Below are 26,919 nucleotides of genomic sequence, written 5' to 3' on the forward strand. Positions count from 1 at the left end.
TATGCAATTTCCATATAACAATGGGGTGATATTCTCAAGTTGACGTTACCATCATAAGTTTAAATTCTACATGTATGTGTCTGTCTAAAGTCAAGAGCCTGTAATTTAGTGGTTGTCATTTATTGTTGTGTTATATATTTGCTTTCGTTCATTTTATTTTTGTACATAAGTTAGGCCGTAAGTTTTCTCGTTTGAATTGTTTTACATTTGTCGTTTCAGGACCTTTTATAGGCTTTGCAAATTTTTGAGGGCCGTACGGTCACCTATAGTTGTTAATTTCTGTGTCATTTGGTTTCTTGTGAAGAGTTGTCTCATTGGAAATCACAAATCACTTTTTCTTTTCTATGTTATGATATCTGTTAAGGTCAAGTTCTTATTTTTTAAATGTTTTGTTCCAAAAAAAACCACAACATGAAGTCCAAGTAAAAAGTTATAATCGTAATATTTTTGTTGTCTTTGGTAGCACAATTGTAGTTTTGCTTATGATTAGAACAGGGGTATCTGTGTCATAACCATAAAAACAGTCTTTTCGATTGGTTAGGAAACGTTTAAACCAGCAAAAGCATCATTGTTTAACGCTGTCAAAATCGTTGTAATTTGCTGATTTTGTTTTAGTATGGGTTTATCTTTAAACTGCCGTAAATATGTAACAGTTTCCTTCATAAACATCGGATTTAATAGTAATTTATTTTTAATCAGTTCGTTGTTCTCGAATGTGACCTATAGTATTAGACTTATCAACAGATTTGTTTTGATGCGAGTTTTTTTTGTTGGTTTGACTGCTTTTTTTTTAAATATGAGTTATGAATATCTGATTCGTTGTCATTGGTAAATTTAGCCTCTCTTTTAATATGTTAGTTTCCTATCTGAAAAAGGAAAAGTATGTATATGTATTATTCTTAAATATGGAAAACAAATCGTGACTAATTCTTGAAACAGATTCAAAGTATAACAAACAATCAAAGAAGTCAAATACAAATAAAATAACTAACAATCGTGATTACCGTTTGCTATATACTCTTCTTTTATGACTTATAGTTAAACTTAGTTTCCTCTTCCAGTTTCATCTTAAATTGGAGAAAACCTGTTCTGTCTGCACGAAATAACACATGGTATGATTTCCAATGAGTTAATTATCCACCGGGATATGACCAACTACAAGTACGACCTACAACTAAAAACAATACCCATACCATTACGTATTGTCACTAAAAAGGGCACTGGGGTAAATAAAATGTGAAACGATTCAAAAGAGAAAAATAACAGTGCTAATATAAATCAATATAACTGTTTATGACTGCATAGAATGATAGACATAACCAAACGACAAACACTATCTTACTGGCTCCTTGTATAATTTTTAACGAAATTGGTATTTTTGCAACAATTAATAAATTGCATACTTATGATGCGCTTTTATGGACTTATCTTCATTGTGAATGCGCAAAGCCATTGATGTATAGGAACCGAAACAGTTGTAAAAAATCACAACAATATTTATTTATTTTTACGTAAATTTGTCTCTCGGCACATACACAAATGCATTTAAGCATACAAAAACATGTACACCTGGATATTTATATATATTTTTTGAAAATGCACATAAAAAATGTATGACTGTGTGAAGAATTTATTGCTTCCAATCAATTTCAATTTTCTGATTTCATCCCAGAGGTATCAATTTCCTAATTTGACTATGATCATGACAATCTCTGCATAACACTTTCATTGCCAACGACCTGAATTGAACCGTCCTTTAGTGATCGACTACACACCTTCGATGGCGTCATTTGCTCTAGTAGGGATATCATAAAGTGGTGAAATGGATTTTCGTGACCATTAATGAAATTATTGAAGTAAACAAATTAACATCTAGTCAATATTAACAGATCATTAGGAGCATTGTTATAAAATCAAGTTTAATGTCAATCTAAGTAACACAACCTCTATATTTCAGTACGTACATCTTTAAAATCATAACAAAATGCACCAATTATGATCAGTACCATTCAATAAATGAACTTACAATTTGGACGAAACCACGTGTTTTGTAAATTACAGGTAAGATTATGGTAAATAAAAAGTTAAATCGCAAAAATAATTAACTCCCAGGAAAATTCAAAACGGAAAGTCCTTAATCAAATGGCAAAATCAAAAGCTCATACACATCAAACGAATGGATAGCAACTGTCATATTCCTGACTTGGTACAGGCATTTTCTTATGTAGAAAATAGTGGATTGACCCTGGCTTTAAAGCCAGCCAAACCTCTCACTTGTATGACAGTATCATCAAATTCCATTAAGACCCAGATAACTGAATAAAACACTCACATTAGTTTTTAGTCCTGTATTCATTTGGGGAGGTGGTTCCAAAAAATGTAATTTAAAGGTAAAATTACATTCTCTTTTTTTGGTCAAAATATGACTCTCTTACTCCTAACTCTTATGATCCCACCCCTAAACAGAGGTCCTGAATCTGAATCTGTTTTTTAACGTTAATTTCATTCACACATCTTGCCTTGCCGTTTTACCGCTGGTTTTCTAATATGTAATACACTTGTTTACAGAAACGCATCGATACTAATGACTTTCTTTTTTTCTCTCGTTTTAACAAATTTGTTTTATTTTCTTTTTGTTCTCGTCCCGCTTGTTGGTTTAATTGTATGAGTTTTCTAGACTTGATTTTTAAATTTCATTATATTCACAGTTTTAGTATTAACTGCATTTTGAAACGAATTTAATATCAGAAAGGAATATTCTCTCACTATGCATCTGAATTTTTTAAAGTCAGGTCTTGCAAGTATCCTTCCTACAGAGATATTTCTGATATGCTATATTTTATTTTAAGAAGGAAAATGAGAATGGTTAACTATTATATTAATTATTTATGTATTTCACTGTCCTGCGTGTTCTTGTATATATTTGTACAGTATTCTTGTCATGTAAAGTTGTCATTTTAGCGGTATATTTAACATTGCCAAACACCGCGAGGTTTGGCTAGGTTCAACTCACCAATTTCTTTTAATTTGTTATGTAACAATTCAGGAATATGGCTGTGTTATCTAATAGTTTGTTTCTATGTATTTTGCAATGTCGTCTATTTTGTTGCACTTCAGTGTTCTATTGTTTCGTTGCTTTCCTCTTATAACTGATGTGTTTCCCTCGGTTTTAGTTTGTAACCCGGATTTGCTATCTCTCAATCTATTTATGACTTTTGAACAGCAGTATACTTCTGTTGCCTTTATTTACCCACATTAACTTACTGAATAGTATTTTTTTTTAAATATTCAGATAGCATTTAGATACTGGACATTTTTATTTTGACATTTAAACTTCTTTCCTCACAATCATTTGTGACAGTTATATCTATATGACTTAGAATATCGGCAACATTTTACAAAAGGGCGCTACACGAAGCTGTGCTTTTATCAGTGCCGAGTTATAAATAATTATCCTTGTCATAGACGATGATGATGTTTTTCATTCTACTATGCTATGTAAAAAATCTTTACATACTGAAAGCAAATAAAAGGTGTGATTTTAATTAGCAAAATTAATCGCGTGAATTTACGTCCTTTAAATACTCCATTGTTTTCATAGGAAATTGGACATGACATGAAAGCCTAGTATACTAAGATGGAAGCTAGCTATACCTGTGGAGTTATTGAAGTATATAGAATGATTAATGGAAAGATAAAATAAAATTAAGAGCAGAAGTTTCTTTATAGCGCTGTAACGTCATTTATTAATCGTATATAATTGAAGCAATTTTTTCCGTGCTCACTGTTGCTTTATAGGTTTATATTTAAAGGATGGAAGGTCATTGACCTTAAGAAAACCATTATTCAACCTTTATTCTCCGTTATTTCTTCACGATTTAACATTGAAAATTAGAATTGCTCAAGGTTACTGGTTTTTTGTTATTTTCTAAAAAAAAAAAAAGTAACACCTTTTTTTAACTCCATTTTCTTCGAAAATATTGTATTTTTGTATACAAAAAAATTTCCGTGGGAAATTCAAAACGGAAAACCGGTTATCAAATGACAAAATCAAAAGCTCAAACACAAATGAATGGATAACAATTGTCATATTCCTGAATTTGTACAATGTAACGCAATATTTTACATTGGAATTAATTTTTATTTAACTGTGCCGATATCTATTGGAACATAATAAACAGCACGGTCTTTTTAACAGAAATGTTTTAAACTAAAAGGGTCATTGATAATCGTTTCATTCGTAATGATAATTATAGGAATAAAAAAGAAAACATTGAATAGGTGCATAACACAATGTTCTCCTTGTATGTTTGTAGCACAGTTGAGTCCCCTGAGTTCGCGCGGCTGATGGCATCGCGCATTATCTGATTCGCCATAATAAATAGAAGTTTTTGTGCTTTGTTAAATTGTTCCTTTTATAATTGGTACACGATGATGACTGCTGTATCCATATTTTGACTATATTATTTATTATGTCTGTTTAGTTCGCGCATCATTGTAAATATAACGGAATTTGATGAGACTGTCAATAAAGTGAGAGGTTAAGCGCTATAAAACCAGGTTTAATCCACCATTTTTTACATTTGAAAATGCCTGTACCAAGACATGAATATTACAGTTCTTGTTCATTCGTTTTTTATGTGTTTTGTCATTTCATTTTGCCATCTGATTATGGACTTTCTGATTAGATTTTCCTCTGAGCTCAGTATTTTTGTGATTTTACTTTTTAGCAAAATTCACAAATAGAATCGTTCTTGTAATTATTTTAGTATTCCGTATACGTAGTGACAGAAAAGAAAAAAAATGATAAGTTTATGAGTATATTTAAAACTGCATTCCAATAATTAACCATATATTGCAATTTCAATTTAAAAAAAAAACCATCATCTGATAAAATTTGTTTCATTGATATCAAATTTTATCAGATTAAAAACAATTTTTGCCCTGCATCCTTTACAGTCTATTTGGTTCAAAATCAACAATATTTCGTAGCATAAAATCTTTCCTTTATACAAATATGCCATTTTTAGAAGGAAATAGTGAAGGCATGTGCGAAATCACCGGACATTTGTAAAATAAAGGCAACAGTAGTACACCGCTGTTCAAAACTCAAAAAAACATAATCGGGGTAACAAACTAAAACTGAGGGAAACGCATTAAATATAAGAGGAGAACAACGACACAACATTTAAAATGTAACACACACACAGAAACTGACTAAGCATTAGACAAAATCCTATGAGAATAACAAGTATAACATCAAAACCAAATACATGAATTTGGGACAGATAAGTACCGTGGCACGTGTTATAGTAATGTGAATTCACACTCAAAAATAAGAGAAAACAAACGACACAACAGAAACACAACGTTAAAATGTAACACACACCGAAACGAACTATAATATAACAATGGCCATATTCCTGACATGATACAGGACATTTTTAAAGGAAAAAATGGTGGGTTGAACCTGGTTTTGTGGCATGCCAAACCTCCCTCTTTTATGGCCATGTGGAATATAACATTAAAATGACAACACAACATTACAGGACTACAATATAAATAACACAATTGACAAAGAAACACACGAATAATAGCTAACAAAAGGCAACAAGTTTAAAATTTTAATACGCCAGAAGTGCATGTTGTCCACACAAGACTTACTAGTGACGCCCAGATATAAAAGTTTGAAAGCCGAAACAAGTACAAAGTTGAACAGCATCGAGGACCAAAAGTTAAAAAAAAAAACGGCCAGGGTTTTCTGTTAGGTACCAGAACATCCCTATTATTTAGAATAATTTATACTTTTGCAAACAGTAAATTTTATAAAATGACTATACAAAAGATATACTAGTTCATGATAAAACTGAAGTATTAACTAATTACAGGAAACAACCGAAATACATTATATTACCCGACAAAATGTAACACAAAAACTAGACACATCCGAATAAGTTAAAACCTCAACGCCAAGTGACGTCATATTTGAAACTGTAAAAAATGACAAAAAAAATGACGTCACATTTGAATTTGTAAAACAGATCATCAAAAAATGAAAAATGACGTCACATTTGAATGAATAATATAGAATTAGGATTGATTTAAGATTATATTTGAACTAAATACTGATATTACATTTAATAACAATGCACATTTCAATACTTATTAATAGCAAACTAAGGTAGCAATTAACTATATTATATAGCTATGTCCGGTTTGTTTTGAATCTAACTTCAAACGTTAAACATCGTACAGATATTGAACAAAATCAAATCTAATAAAGGAAGGCGTTGATTAATTTTCTTTACTATAACATGAATATAATAGAAAAGACGTCAACACATTTGAAAAAATCCGATGAGAATTACAAATATAACATTTAACATTTAAACTGGATACATGGATTTGGGATAGAAAAGTACCGTAACACGTCTTAAAGTAATGCGAATTCACACTCAGCAAAACAGTCACGTTTGGTAATTAAAAAATAGACGACGTAATGACAAACCACAATCTACCATGTGGTAAAAATGTCCTTAGCTAGTTTGGTCAAAGACACATCGTATGGATCCACCAATTCGTGATGGTGTCCATAAAATTTACGGAGTGTCAATTTTAATCTGTCCTCATAACTTTGTAGGAGCAGTTTCTGCGTAAGGAGCACACTCCTGTATATGAACTCACTAAACAGAGGTTTTCACTAATTTTGAACATCAATGGATATAGGAAGATGTGGTGTGAGTGCCAATGAGACAACTCCCCATCCAAATAGCAATTTATAAAGTAAATCATTTTAGGTCAAAGTACGGCCTTCAACACGGAGCCTTGGCTCAAAAAGAACACACAGCTATAAAAGGCCCCATAATAAGGAGTGTAAAACCATTAAAACGGGAAAACCAACGGTCTAATCTATATAAAAAACGAGAAACGAGAAACACATATAAATTACATAAACAAACGACAACTACTATACATCAGATTCCTGACTTAGGACAGGTACAAACATTTGCAGCTGGATTAAACGTATCAAACCCTTCTCCGTTTTTCTGAAACAATAGTATAACATCACAACATAGAAAAACACACGATAAAATATCAATTGGAAGGCTTAACTCAATCAAAAAAATGTTTAGGGTGAAATCATACATTAAGAAGATTTCATAAAATAAACAATATAGTCCAATTATTTGTTTTATCAGTTTCATTAACTGAAGTCAAAAGTCTTAGGTGATCAGATACATCGGACTGCACCGTATATCACAGACAATATCGGACATTTGCATATATTTTCATGGCATATGCTGTAGAACCTTTTTTTTCCAAATTAATTGAAAATTGTGGTAACAAAAATGTCAATGGGCAACAGACATAGGGATATATGGTATAACTAAAAATGAGACAATTAGCCACGGAAGAATAAAAGACAGGAATGTAGACAACTACAGACCACTGTAGGGCCTTTACGGACAAACCCAACTTATATGATAGGACTGTATAACAATATAAATGTATGTTTCCTTTAATTTTGATTGAAAATTACTACAACTTCAATTTAGATTGCAGTCAAGGTTTTTAAGGTGGTACTAACTAAAATTAATTTGGCTCGTTTAATTTTCTTAAAATTTTGACAAAGTATTTACTTTGACCCTTTGACAAAAATATAAAAATTTCAAAAAATTTGAACCGACCGTTTTATCAGAAAAATTACACTGGTTATATAGCAGTTTGACAAACACCAATTTTGATCATTGAGAAGCTTTATATTCCTTTTACAACGCAACGTAATTAAAACTTTTAGCTGACTTTACAGAGTTATCTCCCTGTAGTGTTAGGTACCACCTTAAAAGATAAATTATATAATTTTAACTATAATATATACACTATCACATATTTTTCATTTGCTATATTTATCTATTTCACATATTATTCTATACTTGACTAAATGGGTTTTGGAACCTTGAACAATAACTTTCTTTTAATTTCCAATGCCGCGGTCGACTAAAATATTTCTTTTTTTCCGTGTTTTTATTCAGTTCCTCTCCACCTCTGACTTTTAATTGTCACTTTAGTTTCTTCTATCTCTATTTAGGTACGTATGATATAAACTATTATTATCAGTACCTAGAAAATTTACTCTTACTTACATTTTGTTGTACATGTAATGATTTCATGTACGTCATGTGTTTATTATGATTTCCTCCTTATGTTTTTTTAAGAAATAGGTTTATACATGAATATACTTTTTTGAAAATTTTCTGTACAATAATTGAACTTAAGATAACTAAAATATTCTATTTCTGTTATAAAAACTTTTTTATCAACGTTAAGTAGGTGGGAAGCCTCAATTTGACTACCTACAATACAAGTAAAATGTATTTCTGCAGTTGAAGACAAATATAATAGGTAATACGACAATTGAATTAAGTGGAGTTATGTCTGAGCTTCATTTTTACCAAATGGATTGAATTTGCAGAGATAATGAACTGAGAATGTAATTTTACGACATCTACTGGTCTGGTCTGGTTTTATTTCACTATATCATAATGTATATCCCTTAACTACAACATGAGATTGATATTTTTTCTTAATTAGCTTAATGTCTTTTTCTTTAAATGCCTTCAGTTAAAATGTTAAAATATCAGTTATAACTTGCATCGTAATTTTGTACTCATTAACTGTTGATTTTTTATAATCTTTGAAAAAAATTATATAGGAATAATGGTTATCCTTTACATCATAAACTACTGATATTTTGTTACATTTTTGAAACTAAAATTGTAAAAAGTAAAATCACCAAAATACTGAATTCTGAGGAAAATTCATAATGGAAAGTTCCTTATCAAATGGCAAAATCTTAAGCTAAAACACATCAAACGAATGAATAACAACTGTCATATTCCTGACTTGTTACATACATTTTCTTGTGTAGAAAATGGTGAATTAAACCTGGTTTTATTGTTAGCATAACTTCTCAATTGTATGACAGTCGCATCAAATTCCATTATATTAACACAAAAGGGAACAAAGCACAGAAGCGAAAATGATAGACTAAAAATAAAAAAAAATCCCATAACACAATAACACAATGACGGGATGTACAAGTGTCGAGCCACGTTAAATGGATATCACCAACAGCATACCCTAAACAGTAAAAGTAATTGAAAAGACAAATAAAAGAATACTTTAAGACGTTATTTAGATAATAAACAACGTTAGTATCCAGAATCTATGCGTCAAGGTCATCAAGTATTTGTGAAGTTAAAATGAAATATTTATCAACGAGGTCTTGGACTCTTCCGATGAACTTTTTTTCCCCAAAAAAAGACGTTCCTGGTTCATCAACTTTTTGCTCAGACACTGGTGACGTTTTACAAAGTCTAAGTAGCAGCTGTGTGCAAGCTCTTGAATACCAAATAATTTGGAAATGTATATCCCATATGCAGGGGAAGTTGATATATTGATACTAAGGAGGGGGAAATTGATAATTTTTATCGTCATAGATTCTGATACTGAGATGATCGAGTACTATTTGTCAAATTCGAAGTAATATAAGTCTAAAATAAGGCGGAGGAAGCCTTATTTGTTCTTTCTTTGATTTCTTGTTCTGGGATATATAATAATGGAACCCAATCATAAAATATTATATATTACCTACTAAAAAGTTTTCGTTTAGATGGAAAGAACTAATAACAGATAATGCTTTACTAAAGGTCTTTTTCAACATTCGCCGCTCCACTAATAGCAAAAGTGAATATACTCATATCACATTATTAACCCTCACTGCACTATCATACATCATTGAATCTATTTTCTAAGACAGTTAAATAAAGGCAACGGTAGTATACCGGTCTTCAAAAGTCATAAATTGATTGCGAGAAAACAAATCCAGGTTACAAACTAAAACCGAGGGAAACACATCAACTATAAAAGAAAAACAACAGGAACAACAGGACACTGAAGTGCAACAAAACACACGCCAACATACATAGAAACAAAACAACTGCCACATTCCCGACTTGGTACAGAACATTTTAAGAAAAAGCATGGGTTGAACTTGGTTTAATGGCTAGCCAAGACTCTCGCTTTATGGTAGAAATAATTATATTTGACGATATTGAACACTTGTCAAGTTTTCATTTCAGTATATTTACGTAGTCAAATTCATAAAACAAACTCCAATTAATTGCCACATAAATACACTTTGGTATATACTTTGATTTGAAGTTCTTGCACATTGATCAGTGAATGTGCATTTGCATAGTCTATGAATAGATTATAGTATTCTCAACCAAGCTGGTTTAATGGCTAGCCAAGACTCCCGCTTTCTGGTAGACCGAATTATATTTGACGATATTGAACACTTGTCAAGTTTTCATTTCAGAATATTTACGGATTCAATTCATAAAACAAACTCTAATTAATTGCCACATAAATACATTTTGGCATATTATAGATCTTCACAGTATACATGTACTTTGATTTGAAGTTCTTGCACATTGATCAGTGAATGTTCATTTGCATAGTCTATGAATAGATTATAGTATTCTCAACCAAGCTATTTATGACAAATATCATCAGCATTACTTGAATTAATCATGGATGTTCTATTTTGATAACAATCTACATAAGCTTTTGCTAACCACGGATAGATAAGATTGTTAAGATATGACAATTCCTTTGTTGTTTTGGTTTCGGCCGTAAAAATCCTTGCCAAAGTAAGGCACCCGTTTACTTCTACGGAAAGTAGAAGTACGCAGCCACATCCAAACTGAACGGTTAACTAAAATTCGATGCTTTTTCCAGAGATGTGGCGCTCTCTGATTGGTCCATAAGTTACTTGGTGTATTGTAACATAACTGTTCTTATCTAACATAAATTCCTTTTCCAGAGGCTGTCTTTCCACTATAATTTACAGTAGACCCCTAATTTGAAGAAAGCATATATTGTATTCATTGTTGCAAACATCAATCAATATAAAACAATTCTTAAACAATTTATAAAACTAATTTATAATTCACAAGTCAGAGATTTAATTTCGAAATTATGTAAATAAACAAATAATTAATTATAAAAATAAATTCAACATTTTGGCCTTAAAATTTCTCATTTTCATCAGCTGTTGGCATCGGTGTCGTTTTTGTTGTTGTAATGTCGGTATTATGATTGTTTTTATCATTTTCGAACAAAAAAAATATGTTTCGTGATAAAGGATGTTTGCTATACTCTGATTCAAAATAACAAGCTTTTTAAAAACTGTTATAAAAGAGGAGCGAAAGATACCAGAGGAACAGTCAAACTCATAAATCGAAAATAAACTGATAATGCCATGTCTAACAATGAAAAAGACAACAGACAAATAGTAGTATGCAAAAAAAAACAACATAGAAAACAGTAAAGACTGCACAACACGAACCCCACCAAAAATTCGGGATGATTTCATGTGCTCCGGAAGGGTAAATTATAAATTGATAGTACAATGTATGTAAACAAAGGACCTAACAAGCAAAAAAAAAATGAGAGGTCCATGTGCTTGTTCTTGAAATGTTTAATTATAAGCTGTTGAAAATTAGGCGGGAAATAGTTGAAACTTCTCATACATTTAACATTGGCACCCTTCTTGCCTTTAAAAAGTATGAAAAAATAACAAGGATATAATAGGATTATTATACAAAATGTAATGGAAAAAAATAAAAGAAAAGGTGGGGTTAACGGGTACATTTTATAATTATACTAAATGGAAACAACCAGATGATTCCAAACATCTGGCAAAAATTCAAAAACAAAAGGAACCAACATCTAAAAAGAAAATTTAAGAACCGGAAATATTCTAGACAAGTGTCTTTTAAAGTCACTCAAAATAGACCTTTTCCAGTGCAACCTGATAATAGTTTTGATCATTTTAATACTTTTCCCTAGCACTGAGACACCCCCTCCTTCAAAGTTAATGACTGTCCTCGATGAATCCGGAGAGTGGGTCAGTTAATAGTCGGAAGAATGAGAGGTGAAATGAGTTTAGTATTTCAGTTAAACAGTTTGAAATTACTGATATTTATTTACGGGTTATTGCAATTGTTTGTAGTGTTTCAAATTATGTAAGGGTTCTCCTATTTACAACCACTGGGTCGATTCCACTGCTGGTGGGTTTTTTATTCCCCAATGGTATCACCAGCCCTGAAGTCATCACTTCTGTGTTGATATGAATTATCATTGATATGGTCATAATTATAAATTAACTGTTTACAAAACTTTACATTTTTTAAGTACTAATACCTCAGGAATAGATTACCTTAGATGTATTTGGCAAAACATTTAGGAGTTTTTGGTCCTCAATGGTCTTCAACTTCGTATGGTACTTTATTTGGCTTTTCTTCTTTTTTTTTTTTTTTGTTTTTTTTACTTTTTTAGATTCGAGCGTCACTGATGAGTTTTTTTGTAAACGAAAGGCGATTCTGGAGGAAACACAAAATTTCCATCCTGGTTTCTGTATTGAGTTTATTTAAACAAATTTGAAAAATAATCATTATACTGAGTCAAATTAGTAGGTATTTTCTAAGTAGTTCGACCGGAAGTAAGGGCGGGAACCTCAGTCGAAATTGATGATAAGGTGAATAAGACAAATGTCGGCCTTGTTACAGGCACGTGGAAGGGTTGTGGAATTTTTCTCACCGTGCTAAGAGCGTGGAATTCTCACTACGCGACGCATATGAAATAACGTACCCAGTCCGACCTTTCTTGGCTGCGTATTTATACATCCCGAAAATCCAAATGGACCCCTTCTGTATAGTTATCAAAGGTACAAGGCTTTTAATTTGTTACGCCACACGCGCGTTTCGCCTACATAAGACTTATCATTAACGCTCAGATCAAAATAGTTAGAAGTCAATCAAGTATAAAGTAAAAGAACATTGAGGACCTAAAATTCCCAAAATTTGTGCCATATACGGCTACGGTAATCTATGGTAATATGGTATAAGAACATCCTTAGTATTTCGAATAATTCATACTTTTGCAACCAGTGATTTTATTAAAATGACCATACAATTGATATTCATGTCAACACCGAAGTGCTGACTACTGGGCTGGTGATACCCTCGGGAACGAAACTTCCACCAGCAGTGGCATCGACCCGGTGGTGTATATAGTTAGCAAAGGTACCACGCTTATAATTTGATACGCGTTTGAAGCATTGATGGGTTGGCTACATTGCATTCTTCAAAATTCTTTGTTTTGTTAACCATTTTATTTTCTTATTAAGCCAATAAACGGTGTTAATGAATGTGGGTGTTAACTAAATATACATGGGGTTAATAAATGCGGTTGTTAGTTAAATTGATAATTATCTAAGCAGGTAAATCATCAACTCTGAGATTCCTGTTAATATGCTATTAAACTTGCCAATGTCACATGCAATAGAAAGCAAGTTATCATTTATATATGCGGCTGCAAAAGTGTACAAAGCCAATATTGAAAAGGGAAACAATAAATGTATGTATGTATTTACAACATCAAAATTAAAACAGGTAGCAATAAATGTAATATATTATCACTTTTATTGTTTCCTTTTTTTAATTGCTGATGTGTGTACGCTTTTTCATGCGTTTATATGATTATTTCATCAGACTCAAGCTAGCGTCCAATATTATACAAGTGACCAATCAATCTAACAACCAATCTATCAAATTTAGCAATGAGTGGAAACCACAACAGACGTCTTGAAAAAAAATTTCTGTTAAAATAAAAAAAAAATCGATCTCTCAGTACGGTATATATTGTGTTTCAATGAATAAATTACCAGAGATATCCAGCAAATGAAGAGAAATGTGGAAACAATTACACCAATGGTGTCTTTATATGTATCACCAGCCCGGTAGTCGTCACTTCTGTGTTGACTTGAATTATCATTGATAGTGTTCATAATTATAAATTAACTGTTAACAAAATTTAGAATTTTTGAAATAATAAGGTTTTTCTACCTCAGGAATAGATTACCTTAGCTGTATTTGGCAAAACTTTTAGGAATTTTTAGGCCTCAATGCTCTTCCAATTTCGTTCAGTTTTTTAATTCCAGCGTCACTGATGAGTCTGTTGTAGACGAAACGCGCGTCTGGCGTTAATATAAAATTTCAATTATCTATGATGAGTTTATTTTTCACAATCGGGAAATGAACATGTTGGAAAAATAACCATATTTTGACGGCTTCTTTACATTTTTTGTGTTTTCCAAACTCTAAACCTACCATATCGTAAACTTGGGACAATTATTACAAATAGATATTAAGGACGTCTATCTCCTTTGAATATAATGGCTATATAGTAGCACATGGTTGACAAGAAATAAAAATAAAGTAAACAAATTGAATTAAAAATAAATAAGAATAAAGTAAACAAATTTAATTAAAAATAAATAAGAATATGTGTACATGTCAGCAGTTCTTTTGCGCCAATTACCGTTTTTCAGGGGTATCATTTGCGCCAAAATTTTCTCCCGTGTACATGATGATTTGCTCGCAAAATCATATACCATATTCAATGAACCGTTAAAATGTTCAATTAAGAAAGATCCCATTATAATGAATAGTAATGCTAAGTTTCAAGCTGATCTCACTACCACTTCATCTTCTACTTCATTCATCAAAAACGTTAAATTTAAGGCTGATGCAGTCGGCATGGACGAACGGACTGACAAAAGAACGGCCAAACGAACGAAAGTTCGAATGAACGATCACGTAGACCAAAGTATATCATGATTTACTATCGTAAGTCGAGCAAAAAATATATGTTAAATGTGAGATGACCTAAATTTGTTCCTTAGTACAATGTATATGTTTTCAAAGAAATGAAATAAAAAAAATATTTGACACTGGCTTTATTTAGATGTTTGGACATTTTTTCGAATTGCTGGTACGTTTTTTTTAATATTTTTTTCTTTTTCTTTTTACTAGTTGATATCAATATGCTGGCATTTAGCAAGCAATCTAGTTTATTCAGATATAGATGTCATTAGTGTTGATGTATCCCGTTTTCGCTTCAAATGCTGGACATCTGTGGTCATTTGAACGTTAAAATACAATACAACTATATATCGTACTGGTAGCTACAATACTTTTTATATCCGAACGTATTTTCATAATAGGGTTTTGTAGTTTTCACATATACTGCATTATAATTTTTGACAAATGGATTCTCATTGCTAACTTTAGTGACCGATCGAATCGGTCATTAGCTTGATTAGCACTAGATTGAGTGTGGTTTTATTTCTTGTGTTCAGAATCGTTTCTCATAATGATCCAGCGCTCTCGAAAGAATAACCGTTGACTAATATCTAGACGATTTATTGACTGTATGCAATATGTAAGCATCTGATCAAGGTGATATTAAACACAACCAATATGACTTAAACAAGGTTCATGTTGTTACGAGCGATTACATTAAACGAAATGATTTTATGATATTAAAGCTTATCATACTCTCTACTAGAAAAAATACGCGACAGTCTTTTGTAACGCTTCGTCAGCTGCGAATGTCATATCGCTATAGACTTACTAGATGTTTTTGGACATGCTCAGAGAGAGATCTTTGTACTTGCTCAGGAAGAGATCCTTGTACTTGTTCAGGGTGAGATCTTTTCACTTGTTTTTGGTTGAAACTTTGTACATGCCCAAACTTAATGTTTGTACATGCTCAGGGTGTGATCTTGTCGTGATATAATAAGGGCGAGATCCTTGTACATGCCACCAAATCTTTGTCGAGACATGTTCGGGACAATCTTTTGTACTTGCTTTAACATGATATGTTTGTACATGTTTGGGGCGAATTTTGTACATGCTCTTGGATAGAATTTTGTTCATGCTCGGGGCGAGATTTTTGTACATGCCCCGGTCTAAAATGTTGTACTTGATCGGGAAGTATTCAGTGTTTCTGTTGTTTCGTTGTTTTCCTCTTATAGTTGATGTGGTTACCTCAGTTTTAGTTTGTAACCCGGATTTGTTTTCTTTCAATCGATTTATGACTTTCGAACAGTGGTATACTACTGTTGCATTTTTTATGTACATGCTCTAATGATATCTTTGAGCATGACCAGGGCGAGTTGTTTGTAGATACTTGGGGAAATATATATGAACATCCTTGGTGGCATATTTTTCTAAATGCTCTGGGTGATATCTTTGAACATACCTAGGGCGAGATTTCTGTCGTCATATGCTCGGGATTTATAATTTGAATATGCTCAAGACGAAATATTTGCACATGCTCGGGGCGATATCATAATCCGTACGTAGGACGAAATCGTTGTCCTAACATGGACGGATAAATTACTTCGATAATTGTTTACACTGAAGATAATCTTAACTTCTATATTTGAATGTACACCTGTTTCACTAAAACATGTGTTTTAATGTCTATTTTGAAACAATTTTCTGCAGAACATAATAGTCATGTTGCTTCATTTCTAAGTCTTTTTGTATATTTTGTAGATATTCCCACGAGTTTCTGAATGAAAACTACAAGAAGCAGGAAATTTAACAGTGAAATATTTATCTCGTTCAATTTTCCTAAACAATTCACCTGCCATGCTTTATTTGAATCATCATCTTTTCTATCGTACGTCCGTTCGATCATTAAAGTCCCGCAACGGAACAAAATTATGAGATAATAAGAACAATTAGTTAATTTCCATGAAGAGTGGTTATAGAAATAGATAATTGAAAAGGAGAATTGTAATGACAAACCCAACACTCCTACGGCTTAACCAATAATATATAAATATTGTTCATACATAACTATTGTCCCATTTAACTCACAGTAATCATCATGCATCATATTCCTACTACAATTCTAATTACGTGTGTGATTTTAGGTTTCGTAAACTGTGATAGTTCACTTCGACCTCTTCGAAGTGGTTTCTTTCGTAAGGTAAGTTTAAGACATCATATTTTTTACTTATTTATTTATTTTGATCTTGAAAAGCAGTTGATAAATCTTTCGAAGTGTGAAACATAGAGTTATTCTCTTTTTTAATTTTTAACTTGTATTCCTTACAAATTAATATATCAAAATTGAAGTTGTTGCTAATTTTTTCTGTATTTACAATTTATAACACAAAAACTAGAAATACATTTTTTTAGCATCTTTAAATATGGTTTGCTATACATATACTAATTTTGGGTCATGTTGGGTATTTTATGGCATCTCTTTTTTATTTACAAAAAGTAATTATCAAGAATAAAAAAAACTTAAATTTCGATGCAAAACAATTGCAATGCACCAAAATAAAATCGTGAATTCAAAATATCCATTTTAAACGCACAAATTCTTGCAACTCAACTTACAAAAATTACATGCAAACATTGTTTGTCTTAACTTTGAATGAAATGCATTCCTCATTACAAACTAAAATGTGCTTATTCGTTGTACAAAAAGATGTAGGACATTAAAAAACTTTTTCTTGTGCTGCACGTAAACAGACGGTTTTAACAGTTTTTTCTAAAGAAAACTAAGATTTTCTCATCTTCTGCATACGTGAAATGGAACAAACCAGGTCGCAAAAAAAGTATATGAATTATTGAATATTTCGGTCACATGTGATTCAGATTTTTTTGAAACAAGACATGTTTTTCATTCAGGAAGAAGAACGTTGAACTTATTAAAATAAACATCTGATTTTTTTATGGAGCTTTTTTTTTAATGTAACACATATTAAAGAGTCGTAAAGGTGTATTAAAATCAATCGAAAAGTGAAAAATAGCGTAGGGCGGCTGATACAATCAGTAACTAACACTTTCCTAGCATATATATCTTACAAGTGTTAGAATGATAATAGAACTTTCAAAACTTGAGGCCCAAGTGAGTATACAATCCGTGATATATTTTTTTAAAAATTAAATTCAGCAACGTACAACGAAACAGCAGGGGTACAAACCGATTGCTAGTATATAAAAAAAACATCTTCAGTAACATATAGTGTTCAGTAGGGATATCGACAAGAGATAGTAATAAAAACTGTATCGACCCAGTAAATCACATGCAGGAACAAAACGTGATTAATGCGGGGTATCGAACCAGTAATTACAAATATTACCTCCAGGGGTATGGGGTATCGATCGAGCACAAATAGCACTTATAAACTGTAATAAGTATGGCTTCGATGTTTGAAAACATTCACAGACATTTTATTATTTGCAATAAACCTTTTTAAAAATCGATTAAGTTCGTTTTACAAAGAAGCATATGTGATAAAGATATATTTCTTTTCGCCTGTAAAAAAACATGAAATAATGTCTACAGCTATATGGTGATGCAACATTCAATTTGATGTTATTATTAAGTAGTTAATAAAGTTATCGAAAATGTATCAGTTCATTCGACTGGCTTGAGGTTTTCATCCTTAACGATTTAAGATTACAATATACTTTCTTTAAGATTTATAAAAGGTTCGAACAAGTTGAAATCGATGCAATCCTCAACTTAGTGTATTGACCTTTGTTTTTTTGTATGTCAATGTCTGTGTCTAATACATGTGACCTATTGGATCTGAATTATGACCTCAATTGTGTTGTGTCTTGTGTCTAATGAACTATTGAATCTGAACAAGTTTCAATCATCTTAATCCCTTTTGGGATGGGTTTGTATTAGTAATTATGTGGTCAATAGTTAGTCTTGACAATCCGGACAATGTAAATCTTTTTAAATGAACAAATACTCGAACATAATTCTTGAATTCTTTAGTACTGGGCATTGATTTATGGACAACAACTATTCTATGCAAAAAAATATCTATGAGTTTGATAAACACAGCATAGTTACATTATATCGGAACGGCAGATGCAAAAAGTAATTCTTTTTAAAATTTGCTGTTACGTACACGATTGCAAACTCCATTACAATTTTTTATTGCGATTAAATCCGAACGGCATAAACCAAAAAACTGCTGCAGACGATAACAGAAACAATGAACACACATACCATGTATCTGCAGAAATGAAAGTCGGTACCAAATATGTAAAATTTACCCGTTTTTTTTCAATCAAATTTGCGTTTTGGCATCGACTTTTCCAGTGAGAGCAAATTGCAATACAGATAAGGATAGAAAAACAGACATCGGTGTCAATATAAAAAGAGAGGACTTTAAAGAATTTTAAGTTCAACTTTCCTCTTTGTTTTTTTATAATGTAGAAAATCAAATAATACATATTGGTTTATATCACCTTTACAATAAAACAATGCATGCAAATAAATTACTATCAACTTTTAACTCACTCCAGAACAGAGCATTAAACGTAAATATTAGCTCTTAAACCTATATAATTTTGGGATGTACGCGTTTTTGATAAATGTGAATCCAATACCTATACATCATTGTTTACATTCGTTTGATGTGTTTGAGCTTTTGATTTTACAATTTTGATAGGAACTTTCCGTTTTGAATTTTCCTCGGAGTTTAGTATTTTTGTGATTTTACTTTCAACTTCTCCATTTTTCACATCATGTAAAGATCGTACGACATCAATTCAAGAAACTATTTTAAATAATAATTGAATATTTCGTTACGTGATTTATTTTAAATTACATCACAACAAACTCTCAATTCCATGTTAATTGACGGTACCCCAGGTCATAAATTGAATGATTATTACTAACGCTTTAGCAATTACACTGATTCAGGATTTTTTTGCATCTCTGGCAGATTTAAAGGTCAACATCTTATAAAGTATTTTTAAGTTAAAAAAAAAGATTTGAAAATAAATTCACTGGTGCTTTAATGCAAAGCCCGCGGTGAAAATTATGAAGTTTTTTTTATTAGTTGAGGTTTGCACAGTTTTAACGATGAAAAATAGACATTAATCCATCTCCTTAAATGTCGTTTCTGTAAACTTTTCAATCACACTTTAAGATTGTAAATTCGTTATAACCAATTGAGACTGAAAACTCAAGTGTATAAAAGAGATATATCAAGATGGCCTATCAAAAGCTCAAGTGTATAAAACAGATATATGAAGATGGCCTATTAAAAGCTCAAGTGTGTAAAACAGATATATTAAGATGGCCTATTAAAAGCTCAAGTGTATAAAAGAGATAAATTAAGATGGCCTATTAAAAGCTCAAGTGTATAAAAGAGATATATCAAGATGGCCTATTAAAAGCTTAAGTGTATAAAAGAGATATATTAAGTTGGACTATTAAAAGCTCAAGTGTATAAAAGAGATATATTAAGATGGCCTATTAAAAGCTCAAGTGTATAAAAGAGATATATTAAGATGGCATATTAAAAGCTCAAGTGTATAAAAGAGATATATTAAGATGGCCTATTAAAAGCTCAAGTGTATAAATGAGATATATTAAGATGGCCTATTAAAAGCTCAAGTGTATAAAAGAGATATATTAAGATGGCCTATTAAAAGCTCAAGTGTATAAAAGACATATATTAAGATGGCCTATTAAAAGCAAAAGTAAAATCGTAATCTTCAAGGAGTATTGTATATGAACAAAATATATGTGTGATATACTTGAATAAAAAAAGAATATGTGTCTATAGGACACAAAGCCCAGCGAATTCTTCTATTTAGTTTTTCCACGTTCACTGAACTGCTAAATCTAGGTCAACACCTTAATTTGACATATATTTCAAAAAGATACAAGATGTAGTATGAGTGCAAATGAGACAACTCTCCATCCAAGTCACAATTTGTAAAAGTAAACAATTATATGTCAAATTACGATCCTTAACACGGAGCTTTGGCATACACTTAACAGCAAGCTATAAAGGGTCATTTTAAAAAGTTCACATTATAATAAACATGTATAAAATTAAAAGTGACCCAAACTTCAGGGTTAACGTTCTAAAACTAAAATGTTTACTTGATACAAGACGACCAAACGAATGGACAAACCTGCCTTTTACATATTTCGGAGTTTAGTATTGTCACTGAACTAGTACACATTTTTGTTTAGGGGCCGGCTGAAGCACGTCTATTGGTAAGGTATTTTCTTGCTATATTGAAGACCAATTGATTGCTTTCGGCCGGTTTTCTCACTTCGGTCGGATTGTAGTCTCTTGGACACATTCCACATTTCTCAATTTTATACCAGAATTCGTAATGCTTTCTGTTCGTTGTTCCATTGGTTGATTACAATAAGAAACTGAACGTTATCTTCCGTGACAATCTGTTCCTGGCATTCTTCATTTTTTGCCCTAATGCTTACATTTAAAAACCTTTTCAAAAATCCGTAGTGAACCAAATGGATAGGATTGTTTATTAAATTTTTAATTCGTTATGAAAAATTATGCATTGTTTGGTATATTTTAGAAATGTCCATTTAACAAGCTTATACCATTTTCACTGCGGCATTTGCATCCAACCTTTTCTGCATGTGTTCAAATTCAAATGTTTATAAGAAAGAAAGAGAAACAAATGTTCTACCCCTATAACAAAGAAAAAGGAATACCAACCATTTCTACAGAGTGAGAGTGAGATAACTGTTTGCTCTTACATGAGTTAGCAGTAGAATTAGAACAACGTTTAAAGGAATACTTCTCAAGATATTCTACTTGAAAATTGTATATAAAAGTAAAATTACTCAAAAAAACGATCGCCGAGGAAAATTCAGAATGGAAACTCCCTTATCAAATGGCAAAATCAAAAGCTCACACATATTAAACGAATGGATAACAACTGCCATATTCCTGACTTTGTACAGACATTTTCTTATGTAGAAAATAGTTAATTAAACCTAGTTTTAAAGCTAGCTAAACCTCTCTATTGGATGACAATAGCATCAAATTACATTATATTTACAATGATATGTGAATGAAACAATCAAATATAATAGGTAAAAACTTCAAAAATAGTGGTACAGCACTGTTATAATCTCAATCACTAAAGTGTAACCTCTTCTTGACCCTGACTATATAATTTGCATTATAACTATTAGTATATTATATTTAATTGTCTTTGTTGTAATCAGCAAAGAAAAGAAAACGGTTCTGGTTTTGTAGGGAAAACCTGTTTCTGATATTGAATGTAAATCAGGTAGGGTCTATAGGTTATTTCTAGCAGAGTACGTCATCTTTGGTTTTATTTTATAGCATTGAGTAATTCATTAACACTATTGTTTATATAGTTACTGCATGGGGTCTGGATTGGGTTGAGAATAATACGGGCTTTATCTTTAAAAGAATTAAAGAATAGTGAAAAATAGGTCAAAACAATAAAGAATAGTGAAAAATAGGGCTAAATAATAAAGAAGAGTAAAAAATAGGTCAAAACAATAAAGAATAGTGCAAAATAGGGCTAAATAATAAAGAATAGTAAAATATAGGCCAAAACAATAAAGAATAGTGGAAAATAGGGCAAAACAGTAAAGAGTAGAAAAACAGGGACAAAAACGTAAAGAATAGAGAAAATTTACCTAACAAATAATATAGTATAGAAATGAAGGACACACCTTCAAGAACCTCATAACTGACCATCAAGGGAGCAGATGTTATTATATTATTGATATAATAATGATGCAGTGACCACATAATTGTGTTTTGATCTATAATTCGTGACTCATTATAACGAGGATGACTTAACTTGGCCTTTAAGTACATAATTCGTGTTTATAAATATCGAAAAAAATTACAGAGATGTAATATGATTGCCAATGAGACAAATAGACTATTTTCATATTCCCGATTTTTGTCTCCGGAATATCGACCGGTTACCTTCTCTGTGGTAGGATATCCTGGTTCTCGATAAGGTACAAACACCTGAAAGATATAATCGGTGCTATTTTTACTAAAAACTCCTGCCCTACCCTTTTCAAATTCCATTTTAGCCCAACTCCATAAAAATCAAATGGTAGCTCCCTTATAAACACTGAGCCCATTCAGTTTTTTTTAATTTCCGAAATCGATTGACGCATTTCTATGGTTTTTACTACTCAACGTCAATTTTAAAATTATACCGAAATGTGATTATCAGGTTACTGGTCATTATGTTTGTACTTTTGGTCCTCATAATTAGCTATAATGGGATGAAATAGTTCTTATTATGTTTGGAATGAACGATTTCTATTTCTGTATAATAAGCTGAGATTGAACGAGTTTTATATATCTGTTATTTCGTTTGCTTTTCTTTCACTAAACAACATTTTACGCGGCTCGTCTAAACGCACGTGACAATTAATGAAAGGTTAGGACCAGGTATCATCAGTTCAGCTAAGATACATTAGAAAATTAGAAAAACCTAAGGTTCCAACCCCAGCAAGCAAAATTGACCATATATATAAATAGAGAGGATCTGTGTATTCTATTTAGCCACGTATGACATATATCAGTGTCAAGTTAGGTAGTTATACATCCTTGGCTTTCAATTTTTCATATTTAAGCGTTCCTGATGATAAATTCAAAAAGTGTTCGAATGCAAAGAAATGGACGATTTGTTGTTTTCATATCTTTTGTATTTGTTGATACGAAAATCAATTACAATTCAGAAAGGAAATGGGGAATGTGTCAAAAAGAGAACAACCCGACCATAGAAAAAAACAACAGCAGAAGGTCACCAACAGGTCTTCAATGCAGAGAGAAATTCCCGCATCCGGAGGCGTCCTTCAGCTGGACCCTAAACAAATATATACTAGTTCAGTGATAATGAACGCCATACTAAACTCCAAATTGTACACAAGAAACTAAAATTAAAATAATACAAGACTAACAAAGGCCAGAGGCTCCTAACATGGGACAGGCGCAAAAATGCGGCAGGGTTAAACATGTTTATGAGATTTCAACCCTCCCGCTATACCTCTAGCCAATGTAGAAAAGTAAACGCATAAAAACAATACGCACATTAAAATTCAGTTCAAGAGAAGTCCGAGTCTGATGTCAGAAGATGTAACTAAATTAATTCTTTTTGTAATTGTCTAAGATTCTTACATTATATTTTTCACCTGGCTGGTGTATGGAAGGGATCCCCTAACTAAAGAGAGTATTGTAACATTCTTTTTAAAGAAAATGTGACCATGATGAGAAACGATGGGTTTAAACAAAATTGTTCACAGGGCTCAATGGAAACAATCCTAGTATACAAGCAATGTATGTGTCAATTCTTCAGTTTTTACCATCGCTTATCCATGATAGATTGTAGTCATGCCAAGAAATTGCCTCCGTTGAAATTCTGCAAACACCCCATAGAGCAAATTACATGGATGATTAATATTGCCCATTTGGTATACGACCGTGTTCTAAGCGACACGTACATGAAGGTCATAAATTAATTTCTTGAATGAAATCAAATCTTTAGCTACTAATGACTGCCGTAGGAGGTCGACCGGAATTTTTAGCGAGGATTTCTTGGCATGTTTACAATAAAAAGAAACAGGTAAAAAAGAAGCACTACAAAAACTGAATGCCGATATATAAAAAAATATATTAATAGTACTGTGTGTTTGATACATGTTTAATAAATGTGTTTCTATTATTTGTTGTTACAAAAATACATTTACATGTAAATGAAACTACTGTTTAGAAATAGCTTTTCTTCAAAAGTCGTGATCTTTGGAGCATTTTTTTCATGTTATAGACCTTCAGAAAGTTGTACATAGACCCAATAATTGCTTTATTTTTGTAAAAGAAAAAAAATCTTTACGTTTTTGTTTTTCTATTTTTGTAGATAATACCACTGACATTTGACTTTCCTGTTTGTGAACCTAACAGTATATGTAAATGGGCAGTTTGTGAATGGAACAGGGACCCAAATTTGATCTTATCAAATTCAAACTGTTACTTTTACAATAACCATCAGTAAGTATAGACCGGTATACTATTTATCTTCAATTAAATGCACAGCATCAGCTTGGAATGTGTTAAATTAAATTGTTTATTCCAGTATATCATTATAAGACAGTACTTTACAAAGTAACATACACATGTATCAGGTTGAAACCTTGAATATTATTTATGAATTAATAGATAAAAAGGACTGACAATTTTTAAAAAATCTGAGGATACTTAATTAGTGATTTAGTATCGTTTTCCAAAATTCAGTCTTTTAAATAATAACATATCAAATGGTTTCTTGTATTTCAAACTCACACGACGATTTAGATATAGCGTCATGGGTTTGAACAAATACATATTTAAATAATCAATTATTCCCATGTCATTAAAGTCTTGATCTTCGGATGCTTTTTCATTTTATTTTCTGTCAGTAAAGTTTGATTAAGCTTTGAACTCGTCTGGCGGGAAAACCATGCACATGACTGATGACAGGAGATCCATGCCCATGCGGCTGTGGTTGCTTGCGTTGAAATTGTTCACACTCTCTTAGTCGACCTTAGAGGTATTTGGCTATTATTTGTATGTCCCTTTGGTCATATACGGGCACCGTTGTCGCGTTTTTATACATTCTTATGCTTTAGCATTCCTGATGAAGGTAAATCCAAATAAACGCTTCGGACGTACGAAATTTTAAAGTGTTACTTTCATTAATGGGGCATAAGCTTTCAAATTCATGTTCACCGATTTGACTCAAATTCTCATATTTGATATATAACATACTAAAATATATATCCAACTTACAATAAGTCTTAAATAAACAGTACCTGTACATGTAATCGATAATAAATATCAGAATTTTGTTTGCGTATAGTCGAGACTCCATCTAATCAACTAACAAGACGACCTCCAAAAACTGCCGACGATCACATAACCCGATATAAACATAAACATAGATATAAATAGGTAGGTAGCGACCTCGTGAAATTGGGTGTGTCTATGTCCTTTGATTTCATAATACAGGTTAATAAGATAAGTTAATTAACGTTTTTATCTGTATAAGAATGATTTTTTAATCAAATCCGTCAACGAAATGGTCTACCTTTGTTTCACTTTCATACATTGTTGACATTATTTTCTTTTAATGACCGAACACAACTTATACATGCGTTATCAATCTCTAGCTAATGATTAAATTGAAGGTCACATGAATACAGTTTCAATTTTTTTCATATCTCATAGCTATTGCCCCTTTAATATGGGTGAAGTTTACGTCACATATCAAAATTCAATATTATTATATAAAAGATAAAGATAAAATGGGGAAAAGACATATATGGGTTAAACACTAAGGAGAAAAGAAATCAAAACGAACAAATATAACGAAATACAGCGTATCTAAAGGTTGCTAAAACGTCCAGTGTCAAATATTTCATGCATTATTGACGACAATCACTTTTTAACTATTATCATACTTTGTTTCAGGTGTAATAGATGTCCAGAAAATTATGAATGCCAAAACACCAATGACAAAGAAGTTGAAGCCAGTTTTGTGACGTATGCTTACAGATGTCTGCCTTTGTAAGCATACACAATTGCTTATTCCAGCATTCAGACAACTTTTGGTATCACTAATGACCACAAAGATGTTTATTTCAATGACTTTACTAAATGAACTGAAATATTTTTGATAATATGATAAAATTATGTATGATTTACTACATATCGATATGAATTTTGTCCTGCATTCCTTTAGGCATTTCCCTATATTATTATGTATCAATTCAGGAAGGATGTTTGTCATTTTGAAAGTTTGTAAGAAAGCGATAAATTTGATTGTATGCTTTTATTGGAATAAAATTATACTAAAATAAACTTCTATTTGTAAATATAAAAGTAGTAATCAGTGATTATGAATTTTCCATTTTATCGATGTTTTCTTTGGACAATCTGACGAACATTGTAATATTTTTCTCTTCCTGCATTTTCATCTTTTTTTTCTGTCTATGTATATTTACATATGCAGACTTTCTACACCAAACCTAGAGGGCCCTCATGGGGTTTTTGATTATGTGATTACTTGGCCGTTTTTTTAATGATTATTTGATTTTTAAGCCACATATTTCATGATTATTTGATTACCTAGGACTGTATTTTTAGTTTATGAT

General features: G+C 31.5%; 1 long non-coding RNA gene across 1 annotated transcript; it reads left to right on the top strand.

The window, feature by feature from the left end:
* Positions 1–16,771: 16,771 nt before the first annotated feature.
* On the top strand, positions 16,772–26,629 carry LOC143056814 (uncharacterized). The gene is made up of 3 exons (XR_012972525.1): positions 16,772–16,911; positions 24,648–24,778; positions 26,237–26,629. It is a non-coding gene; the product is annotated as an uncharacterized LOC143056814 (long non-coding RNA).
* The last annotated feature ends 290 nt before the right edge of the window (positions 26,630–26,919 follow it).

Source organism: Mytilus galloprovincialis, chromosome 13, assembly GCF_965363235.1.
Source record: "Mytilus galloprovincialis chromosome 13, xbMytGall1.hap1.1, whole genome shotgun sequence".
Taxonomy (NCBI): Eukaryota; Metazoa; Mollusca; class Bivalvia; order Mytilida; family Mytilidae; genus Mytilus; species Mytilus galloprovincialis.